This window comes from Dipodomys spectabilis, unplaced genomic scaffold (assembly GCF_019054845.1).
Source record: "Dipodomys spectabilis isolate Male_0828 unplaced genomic scaffold, ASM1905484v1 ptg000590l, whole genome shotgun sequence".
Lineage (NCBI taxonomy): Eukaryota > Metazoa > Chordata > Mammalia > Rodentia > Heteromyidae > Dipodomys > Dipodomys spectabilis.
In genome coordinates this window covers 594532-606974 of record NW_024871267.1, presented here as the reverse complement: position 1 = coordinate 606974, position 12443 = coordinate 594532, and positions in this window count along the sequence as shown.

The window sequence follows — 12443 nt, the reverse complement described above, 5'->3', positions numbered from 1 at the left end:
CACACTAAAGCTACCAGCACAACTATGTTTATTGCAGCATTATTTGCCATAGCTAAGATATGGAACCAACCCAGAAGCCCCTCAGTAGATGAATGGATCAAGAAAATGTGGTATATATATACACAATGGAATTCTATACCTCCATCAGAAAGAATGACATTGCCCTATTTGTTAGGAAATGGAAAGGCTCGGAAAAATTGTATTAAGTGAAGTAAGCCAAGCCCAAAGAAACATAGGTCCCATGATTTCCCTTATTTGCAATATCTAGTATATGTATGAGTCAAGCAGAAAAGGTCAGATAATATGATGTTAGGAAAATGAACCCTTAGATATGTATTTAAATGTTTTTTTTTCTTTTACTCATTTGTTTCTAACGCATTTATAAGATTATTTCCTTGTTGCTGTTATTTCCCTCCCCCACAGTATAACCCCTACTTTCCCTATATTTTATGTCGGTAAAACTTGTGGAGGAGAAGAGGGAAATCAAGTCGTTTAAGGATACAGGTGGACCGGTTGCAACACAGAAAAGTACAAGTTGTCATGTCGAAAACGAACTTTACAACTTTGGTGTGGCGGGGGGAGGTGGAGGATTGGGTTGGGGGACTGGGAGAGGCTGGGAAAGGATGTGAAGGGTAAACAAAGGAGGAGGCTGCAATTCTTGATTAGAAATGTACTCATTATCTTGCCCATGGAATTGTATCCCCTCTGTACAGTATGTTCATAATAAAAATAAAAAAATGAAAAAAAAGAAACAATATTAAATCTGCCAAAATAAACCATCATGAACAACACACATCTAGTGTTTGTTCCTCATACCTTTCATCTGAACTATAGCTTGGATTATATATGTGAACCAGGGGCATTAAGCAGTTCATCATTTTACAAATGAGTATTTGAGTGTCTGCTTTGACTCTCAAGGTCTTTGATCCATTTGTTGTTGATTTTGGTGCAGGGTGATAGATAAGGATGGAGCGTTAGTATTCTATAAGTAGTTAACCAATTTTGCCAGCACCATTTACTGAAGAGGCTGTCTTTCTTCTATTGTTTTTTCAGCTCCCTTATCAAAGATGAGATGACTATAAGTCTGTAGGTTCATTTCTGGGATTTCAATTCTATTCCAATGGTCCTGAAGTCTGTTCTGTTGCCAGTACCAAGCTCTTTGGATTACTATGGCTTTGTAGTTGAGTTTGAAATTTGGTATTGATATTCCTCCAGCACTATATTGTCTGCTAAGGATCGTTTTGGCTATTTGGGGTCTTTTATTATTCCATATGAATTTTTGGATTGCTTCCTTTATTTCCTTGAAGAATGAAGTTGGAATATTGATAGGTATCACATTTGTAGGGAGCCTTGGGTAGTATTGCCATTTTAACGATATTAATCCTTCTAATCCAGGAGCAAGGGAGGTTTTTCCACTTTCTAAGTTCTGTTTTATTGTCTTTTTCAGGTCTTTAAATGTTTTCATCATAGAGGTCCTGCACTTCTTGGTTAAGTTAATTCCTAGGGATGTTATTTTTTGTGGGGCTATGATGAATGGAGTTGCTTTCCTAATTTAAGCCACGCTTTTCTCATTGTTGGAATTCAGAAAAGACATTTTTTGAGGGTTAATTTCATACCCTGCTACTTTGCCAAAGTTTTGAATCAGCTTGAGTAATTGGGAGTGAAGCCCGTGAATAGGAGAAACCCTAGATCTCTTTGGCACAGGACAAAATTTTCTTAATAGAGACCCAGAAACACAACTAATCAAAGAAAGGTTGGGCAAATGGGATTGCATGAAATTGCAGAGCTTCTTCATGGCAAATGATATAGCTAGGAAGATCAGTAGAAAGCCCACAGACTGGGAGAAAATGTTCGCTAGCCATACAATGGACAAAGGTCTCATATCTAAAATATACCTGGAATTCAAAAAATTAAATCGCCCAACCACAAATTCTCAAAGAAACAACTGCCCAATAAATAAGTCGTCTAAGACTTAAAGAGAAACTTCTTTGAAGAGGAAATAAGGATGGCCAATAGACACATGAAGAAATGCTCAACTTCCCTAACCATAACATAAATGTAAATCAAAACAACATTGAAGGACCACCTCACCCCAGTTAGAATGGCTAGAATCAAGAACTCTAATAACAGATGCTGGAGGGGATGTGGACAGAAAGGAACCTTACTGCATTGTTGGTGGGAGTGTAAACTTGTTCAACCATTTTGGAAAGCAGTATGGAGGTTCCTCAAAAGACTCCACATGAAGCTCCCCTATGACCCAGTAATCCAACTTTTGGACATTGACCCAAATGATCACAAACAGGACCATAAGAAACTACCAGCATAGCTGTGTTTATTGCAGCATTATTTACCATAGCAATGATATATCCAACCCAGATGTCACTCAGTAGATGAATGGATCAAGAAAATTTGGTCTATATACACAATAGAATTCTATGCTTCCATCAGAAAGAATGACATTACACTTTTTGTTAGGAAATTGAAAAGCGTGGAAAAAATTATATTAAGTGACGTAAGCCAGGCCCAAAGAAACAGAGGTCCCATGTTTACCCATATTTGCAATAACTAGTATATGTCTGAGACAAGCAGAAAAGTTCAGATAAGTGGATGTTAAGTGAAATGAACCCCAAGAGAAGGATCCAAATGATTTTTCTTTCTTGTGATTGATTCCCACATATTTATAAGATGATTTCTTTGTTGCTTTGTATGTCCCTCCCCTACGATATAACCCTGCTTTCACTGTATTTGATTTTGGTATAATTTGTGGAGAGGAATGGAAACAACAAATGGTTTAAATAGAGATACAGGTGGACCCGTTCTATCAATAAGATATACAAGACGCTGTTGAAAAACAAACTTTACAACTTTGGCCGGGGGGGGGGGGGGGAGTGCGGTGTGTGGTGGTGGGGAGGTGTGTGGGGGGGAGATAAGAAGGGATCAGAAGGGGAAACAAAGGATGGGGCAACAATGCTTGAGAAGAAATGCACTCATTACATTGCCCAAGTAATTGTAACCCCTCTGTATTTTATTTTCACAATTAAAAAAAGACTATTTGAAGACAGGTGTCAATGGCTCATGCCTGTAATCCCAGCTTCTCATGAGGCTGAGATCTGAGGAATGCAGTTCTAAGCCAGCCCAGGAAGAAAAGTCCCCATAAGACTCTTTTTCCAATTAACAACTCAAAAGCCAGAAGTGGCTCCGTGCCTCAATTTGTAAAGTGCTAACTAACTTGAGCACAGAGTCTCAGGGACAGTGCCCAGGCCCTGAGTTCAAGCCGCACAATTGACAAAAAAATAAACATTTCAAAGTCTGAATTACTTGTGAATTAAAATGTCAGCATTGGTATAGAATTCTATAATCTTCTACAGATTTCATTATATTTGTGGTTAGAAAAAGTAGCAGTTGAATAAAGGACTTTTTTTTTCATAAATTAGGACAGATTGTTCCCTAACTAGAAGAAATTGCTGGACTCATACATAATATTTGGGCTGGTTTTTGTTTTGTTTTTAGGACAGGATGAGAAACCTTATTTCTGCCAATGGCCATTTGGATATGTATAACATCATTCACAGGCCATGCAGAATTAACAGTAAAGACAGGACACAGTCAACTGGCAATAAACTTATTTGTCTTTATGCCATGTTCCAAATGATTTGTTAGCTTATATTTCCCCATGGCCTATAGTTTCCTATTCCTGATTTCCTCAAAATACAAGCATGTTCCACCAATTCAGATTTGAGCCAGGCAATATGTAGTATTAGTGCCAAGAGTCGAAGAAAATTGTAATACAACCAGGGAAGCATGAAACCAACACTTTAGTAGCTGGACACTGAGGACTCAGGCCTATAATCCTTGCTACTCAGGAGGCTGATGATCACAGTTCAAAGCCAGCTGGAGAGAGAAAATCTGTGAGACATTTTTCTCCAATTAACATCCAAACAGCCATAAAGGGAGCTGAGGCTTGAGAGGTAGAGTAACCTTGATTACAAAAACTCAGGGGTAGCACCCAATCCTGAGTTCAGCTGAAGGTCAAGCACAAAAACAAAACAATCAACAATAACAAAAAAACCGAGAGAAAGCTCAGGAAGGGTGGCATTGTCTACAAGACAAATGTACACATTACATGAATTGTGAAATGGTAACATCGCTGTACACACCTTAGTAACAATTACATTTAAAAAATAATCTGAGAAATCCCGAAGCCATGGAGCCTAATGATGCGCATCTACTTTCTAGAATGTCAAAGTCCCATTCTCTGACCTGGTAGCACACAGGTTGTAGCCCAGGGTGATGAGAAAATATGAAGCCAGAGATCCTTTCAGATTGTCCTACCAACTCTTTTATTACTTTAAGCAAAAAAACAAAACAAAGCAAAGTAAACAAAATAGACTTTATGGTTAATTAAGCTGCAATTAAATATTCCAGGCCAAATTATATTGTTAAATGATGAGTTAGTACATATGTTTTGTAGATACTGAACTCACATGTGTCACAAAAATATCCATGAATTCATAACTAGAAACTTTGAAGTGTAAAGTATATTAATTAGGTGAGTTTCATTAGGTAGCCAATGAAGAGAACACTGCACTGTATTCAGTCAGGTAAAATCATTTATTTACTGAACTGCTGCCCAGGCCATATATGGTGGAAAGGCATGTACAAAATAATAGAGCGACCCAACCTTGAGCCAGGATTCATCTAGGTGAAGGACCGAATGAGGTGTGGCCAGGTGGGGGAAAAGTCTGGCCACACTGGATCTAGATGTGACTTCAAGGCCTGGGACTCTCCTCTGGTCAGATGGGAAGTGTGACCAGAGGCTGACCAGGTTGTGACTTAGCAGGAGAGGGAAGTGGATGCCTCCAGGTGTGCCAGATACCTAGATAATACATGAAGGGTGGAAACTAAGCCAAGAAGTGGGGAGGTGTCTGCATAGAATCTGCATGGCCTGGAGCAAACCTAATACCAAATACAGGTAGTACCTCTACCATGTGACTCTTGACTCCAAACAGTTCATTCTCAATTATTTTCTTTCTTTCTCTCCTTCTTTCTCTCTCTCTCTTTCTTTCTCTCTTCTTTCTTTCTTTCTTTCTTTCTTTGTATCTTTCTGTCTTCCTTCCTTCCTTTTTTCCTTCCTTCCTTCCTTCCTTCCTTTCCTCCTTCTCTGTCTCTGTCTCTGTCTGTCTCTGTCTGCCTGTCTGTCTCTCTCTGTCTCTCTCTCTCTCTCTCTCTCTCTCTCTCTCTATTTCTCCTCTCACTCATCCTCCCTCTCTCCCCTACTGAACACTTTCTGAGTTGAACTCACAGGCTTGGAAGAGCAGCTCAATTGACGAATGTGAAATTTAATTTAATGTTACCTTACACCTTAACAGCATGGCATCTCATGCCATTTGGAGGAGGAAAGCAAGCACGCTCACTGCATTTTCTGAGGTCCATCCTGGGAAGGTGTGGAAGACTCCACCCTTCTCTTGGGAAAATCTCAGCCCAGTTTCTGCATCAGGAGAGGTGACTGCCTCCAAGTGTGCCAGTTACCAAGTGACGCAGATACTAGTCAGAGACTTAGCCTCTTGTGGTGCTGAGATTAATGGCATGATTCAACATGATCCTCTAGATTGTTAGGATTGGGACTTCCTAAATTTTTGGTTAGGCTTTGTTCAAATTGTGATCTATTTATTTCTGATTGCTAACCATGATTAAACATGTGAGCCAGCACATCAAACCATTTAAAGTCCTTTATCACACATGGAAGACATGAAGTTTCTTTTCCCAAGTGACATACAAGTTGACAGACAGCAAAAGTAAATCCTTAATTCTGGTCTAGATGTGTTTTTAATGTGAAACAAAATTACTTAGCAAAATATCTGACTACTGTGATTATACTTTCAAATTTACCCTATATTTCAATATCAAATCACCTATATTAGCCAATGATTAACTCAAATTACCTGTAATCATTTATTTCTGTCATATCTTCTAAAGGTAGGCAGAACAAGAAAGACTAGACTTGTTAGGGGTGGGGTCTCTTGTGGAGTAGGTGGGACTTTAGGATGGAGGCTGGCAGGTGGACAGGTTTTCAGTGGAAGAATGTGGAGTCACTGTGGAGGAGGCTGTTTGGGGCAGAGCTTGGAGGAAGAAGATCAAGGTTACAAAGGAGGAGGTTACTTAGAGGAGGGGTTCTGGTGGAACATTGTGAGCCCTAGTGGGTATGTAGGGTGGTGATTCCCATAAGGCAGGGAAGAGAAAGGAGCCTGACAGAAGTTGGGGTTTCTGATTCAGTAATGTGGAACTATTAGGGAGAGGCTTTTTGGGGTCTGGTTTTGAGACGATAAGGCGATGCTAGAAAAACGTGGGCTAGAAAGTGACGGGGTTCCTCGGGGAGAATGGCAGGCCTTTGGAAAGTGTGTTAGGGTGGAGGTGGGGTTTCTGGCAGAGCAGGATGTAGTTGCAATATATGGAGGAGTTTTTCAGAACCAGGGCTTTGTGAAAGCAGGGATAGGATACAGTGGACTAGACTGGTTAGGACGGGGTTTCTGGTGTAGCCAGTCACCACTTCAAAAAGAGGAGTAAGTTTGGGTGGGGAATTAAGTGTTGCAAGGCAGGACAAGGACTTTGGACAGGGTTTCCAATAGTGCAAGGCAACCTTCACCAAGGGACTATTGAGGGACAGTGATTTACAGTTGAGCCTGTGAGGCTTCCAGAAAACTGGAAACCACTGGAGCAATGTGGGTTTTGAGAGATGGGATAGTGTGGTGGGGGTTTTCTAGTGGGGTTTTTCTGGAGCAGGGCAGGGCTTGGATCCATGGGCCTATTGGAGGAAGGGCTATGAAAAGGAGTGGAAGGTCTACAAAGGTGTAGGATATTATGGGCAGGATATCTGGTATAGTACCGTGTGTATCTGAGGGAGGACCCAATAGAGGGAGGTTTATCTGAGGAGCAATGCAGGGCATTGAAAATGTAGATATGGGAGGTGGAGAGGCTTGTGGTGAAGCAGGGCTGGCATTCCAGGCAGGAGATGGGCTGTGTGACAAGCTTCTGACCAACCAAGGTGGGGCTTCAAGGGCAGTTATAGGGAAGTGGACGTGTTTGGTATAGCATGATGGGCTTTGTGGGAAAGATTATGTTTAGGGCTAGATTTAAGAGGTTAGGCCACTTAAAAGTAGACTAGTTATGTGCGGAGTTTCTGATGAAACAAGGTAGGGCTTGAGGAAGAAGTCTGCTTGGGGGTGGGGAATGAAAGGAAAGGGAGGAGCTTGGAGGTACTACGATATGGGAGCAATGGGAATGTGAGGGACTAGAGTAGTTAGGGGTGAGTTATATGGTGGATGAAGTGAGAATTAGAGGGAAGAGCCAATGTAGGTGTGGTTGTTGGTGCAGCAAGGTGGGACATAGAAGGAGGCGATATAGATGTGGCCTGGTTTCTGGTGGTGCAGAGCAGGGATTCCAGGAAGGGGTGGAGTAGAGGAATGCTTTCCCTGTAGCAGAGGAGGACTTTCAGGAAGGTCGCAGTCAGGACTTTGAAAGTTTATAGCAGGACTACCAGGGGGTAGGTTACTTAAGGTTGTGCTTTTTAAGGAGGAGAAATGTGTTTCCAGTGGATTCAGTCAAGTTTTATAGGAAGTAGGGATAGGAAAGTGGCAAGACTTATTGAAGAGTGGAGCTACAAAAAGTAAACCGTTGCTGTTAATAGAACACAATTTTCTGTAAGTTTTGAATTATATTACTTTTATGTATGCGAGAGATTCTGGAGAAAGTAACCAAGTAATAATTCCTTCCTAGTGAAATTTTTCTTTATTCCAATTGAGTGAAAATAAAACCACAGGTCACATTAGGCTGAGAGACACAAAGTGGACTAAGACACATAAAGCATTGGAATTGGTTCCCCAGCACAACCTTTAAGGACCACAAATAAAATTTTAAAATGTCTCACTTAGTCACAATGGACACTCTATTGTCTTAAAATTGTGAATGAATAGAACCTTTTCTCTGACCATTTTAGAAATCATAAAAATAAGTGGCAATGTTTTAACTTTATATAACATTGGAAAGTATACTAAAAATAATTAGGAAAATCTAAAATTGTACACAGAATGTTTGTTCTCCAGCAACAATTTTAATCTAAAAGAATTTAAAACCAGAAAATTGCCAAATAGTGAGTTTGCAGCATTGTTTCTTTTTAGTTCTCAAAATGGTGACTTAAGCAATGTGTCTTTATCATTGGATGCATCGATGTTAAAACATATCTAAGAATGTGAAGCACTACTATACAAACCCTGAAGAAATTCAGAAGGATCTGTGAAATGATGTTGCAATAAAATTAATGACTAATTACAGTAGGAATTGATCTTCACTAGGCCCAAAAATATTTTCCAGAAAAGGCTACATTGAAAAAAAAAACAATGAAAAGAAAGCAGGGAGGCAGACTTTGAAGTAAGCATTATCCAATGAACAACATCTATTGAGCCATGATTGCAATCTTCTTTTACCTAAGTTACAGTTACTGACCCATGTTCTTCCCTAATGCCAAATAACAATACCATGACAATGCAGTAATCATTTTCAAGGCATTAGACTTTACAGAAAGAATTCAATGAATGTATTGCTAGAAAATAAAGATAGATGTCTGAGATAAAGATTGAAGAAAATATCCCGAATTTCTGTCCCTTCGAGGTGAGAGGGGTACAAGCCAAAGCACAAGGAGAATGGATGGAAGTACAGTAGTGCACACCAGTAGTTCCCAAGGTGCAATGTTGAATGTAACAGGGGAGAAAATCAACATGACCATCAAAGGACTTAGCACTTGAGAGTAGAGGGAATTACATGAAAATACATGCAGAATTACAAAGGATGCCCTTGCATATTTGGCAGAAGTGTGCATGGCATAGAATTCTAAAATATGTGGAGATATTATAAGAAACTACTTGTACTCAAATGGTGCGATGATCAGTAATAAACATGATTACAGGACATTGAATAATCATAAAGGTCTTGCTTCAGTAGTAGATAAATTCTGTTTTGAAACACCTAACACACTATAAAACCAAGAGAAGAAGTTTCAAATTATATATAAGTGACTTGACTGCAACAAGAGAGTTCAAAAAATAAAATCACATAATGTGGATGCAAAAGGTTAACATTATAAAGGTAATCTTTAAACAATTCATATTTTATGTGACTAGTACTGATTATAAATTATTTTTTTCCTTACATATTTTGGATTCACAAAACAACAAACAACAAAACAAAACAAAACAAATGACCCTTGGCAATAGAGCTGGATGCCAGTATCTCATCACACTAGGCTGAGATTGGAAGCTCATGGTTCACACAAATGGCTGGAGTAGCAATCCACGAGACATTTATGTTCAATTGTTCAATCAAAGACAGAATGAAACATGGGTTCAAATAGTACAGACTCAGTCAGTCATGAGTGAAAAAAAAAACTAGCAAGAATTTGAGGCTCCAAGGCAAGTTTCATTACTGCACACACACGCGCGCACACACACACACACACCAACCCACACATACAAACGGAATCAGAGAGGAAGAGAGAGAGAAAAAATGGATTGTTAACAGTTTAAAAAGTGAACCTTTCTGATGGAGGCATAAATTCCATTGTGTATATATACCACATTTTCTTGATCCATTCATCTACTGAGGGACATCATGGTTGGTTCCATATCTTAGCTATGGTAAATAATGCTGCAATAAACATAGTCGTGCTGGTAGCTTTATTGCGGCCTTGTTTGTGATCATTTGGGTAAATGACCAAAAGTGGTATTGCTGGGTCATAGAGGAGCTCTATGTGGAGTTTTTTGAACCTCCATACTGCTTTCCAAAATGGTTGAACAAATTTACACTCCCACCAACAATGCAGTAAGGTTCCCTTCTGTCCACATCCCCTCCAGCATCTGTTGTTGTTAGAGTTCTTGATTATAGCCATTTGATACAGGTGGATCCATTGCAACAATGAGATGTACAAGTCGTTATGTGGAAAAACAAACATTACCACTTGGGGGGAGGAGGAGGACATGGTGGGGGACGGGGGACTGATGGGAAGGGATGGGAAGGGGAAACCAAGGGGGAGGCTACAATGCTTGATAAGAAATGTAATCATTATCTTGTCCATGTAATTTTAACACCTCAATACAGTATTTTCACAATGAAAAAAATAAAAGTGAACCTATCTGCCAGGACTATCCTAAGCATACATTAATTAATGAAAATGAGGGAAACCATGGATCCTATGTTACTTTGAGTCTGGCTTCCTTCACATAATATGATTTTTCCAAGTCTTTCCATTTTGTTAAGAAAGAGGCTGTGTCATTCTTTCTGATAGAAGCATGAAATTCCATTGTGTATATATACCACATTTTCTGGATCCACTCATCTATTGAGGGGCATCTGGATTGGCTCCATATTTTAGCTATGATAATAATGCTGCAAAAACATAGTTGTGCTGGTAATTTTAGTGTATGTGTATGACAAAGATATGACAATAATTATATATCTAAAGGTGGAGGCAGGAAGATACTAAAAACAGGAATGAGAAAAGGATGTCCACTCTCTCTACTGCTCTTCAATATAGTAGTGTACTTTCTAGCAAGAGCAATAGGCAAGAGAAAAACATAAAGGGGATCCAAATAGGGAAGAAGTAAAACTATCCCTTTTCACAAATGAAATGATCCTGTATATAAAGGACCCTATAGCTTCCTTCCTCAAGTTAGTAAAGGTGATGCTAACTTTCAGCAATGTAGGAGGGTATAAAAACCACAAGAATCAGTAGATTTTCTGTGTTACCAACAATGGGACTGATAGATTAAACCATAATATTCTGCAATTGTGGCCAGCCTGGAGCACATTTTCCCAAGAATATTGTGTAGTGTAAAAGAGGAACAACTATCAAAATAAAGGTGAAAATACTTGTCTGCTACAGACTGATTCATGTTGCTTATATCGGTTGTTGTTTTCATTACTTCAAACACATGGATAATTTATATTGGGATCACAAAAATTGCAAAGGATTAATGGAATCAACTTTCAGTTTACTTTCATATATCCAATATAATACACTTAACCCCTTACGGAAAATTAAGTCCAACTGTATAAACAATGTCAGGAATATAAAATAAGCCTCAGTAAGTATTAGCTGGCACAAATACACCATCATCTACTCAGAAATTCAGTCTCTCTATAAATATTTATTTGGTACAAAATAATAAAAATTTAATTAATGAATATGACTTTTAAGTGTCATCTGAAATACTCCTCGTGTATATAATTTATATAATTGTATAGATGTCACCTAGACAGGAATTTAACATGCGTGTAGAAATCAAATTTCCACAATTTAAGATAGATGAGAAGAGTCATACCTTCGTGTGCTGTGTGGTGTGAATTTTACCATAAGGCTGCACCCTTCAACCTAATACCAAATTCATGTGCAATAATTTCCCATTTGATGTTGAGTGCTAAGTGTAGAATACAATTTGAATTACCACATCAATTTACATAAATGAAACAATAATGACGTATTGTTTAAATTTTAATGCTTCTCAATTTTACAATTCCTGAAATATATCATTAAAATTAGTTTCACATTTTTCTTTTCTATAGCTACTAAAATTATACATTAAACATTCAATATTAAGAAATCAATAATAAGTAACCTATTATTATAATGATATACTATTAAACTGTGATTTGAAGTATATTTCTAACAAATTGTGATGTAAAAAACATTTAATAGAATTATGGGTAATATTTTTTAAACTCACCAGCTTGTTATTTGTTTCCTAGTTGTGTCATTTGTTATTGTTCCAAGTCATCTCTCCATGTTCATTGTATTTTTATATATTTTTTGGGGGGGCGTCCGGCCGTGGAGCCTGAACTCTGGGCCTGGGCGCTTTCCCTCAGCTCTTCAGCTCAAGGCTAGCGCTCTACCACTTGAGCCACAACACCACTTCCACCTTTTTTCTTTTTGTTTATGTGGTGCTGAGGAATTGAACCCAGGGTCTCAGGCATGCAAGGCAAGTGCTCTACTACTGAGCCACCTTCCCAGTCCTCCACCTTAATTGTTTACTTTTCTATTTTATCTCTATTGGTTTGCTGAATGTGCATTTTCCCCTTTTTAGTGACTGACATGAGGATGAAAATCTGTATGATAGCTTATTACTTCCTATGTTACTGTAAAATTCCTGTTGTCTACAGCTGTTCTACTCTTCATTGTATAATACAGTATTTCCCCCACTTCCATCTCCTGAATTTCTGCTCTCATGTATGTTATTTTATTATTTAAATTTTATTGTCAAGGTAATGTACAAAGGGGTTATAGTTACATAAGTAAGGTAATGAATTCCTTTTTTTCTAACTTGTTACCCCTTCCTTCATTTTTCTCCCTCTTCCCTCCCAAACCCCCCAAGAGTATTTCCAATATATTGCCTTGTGAT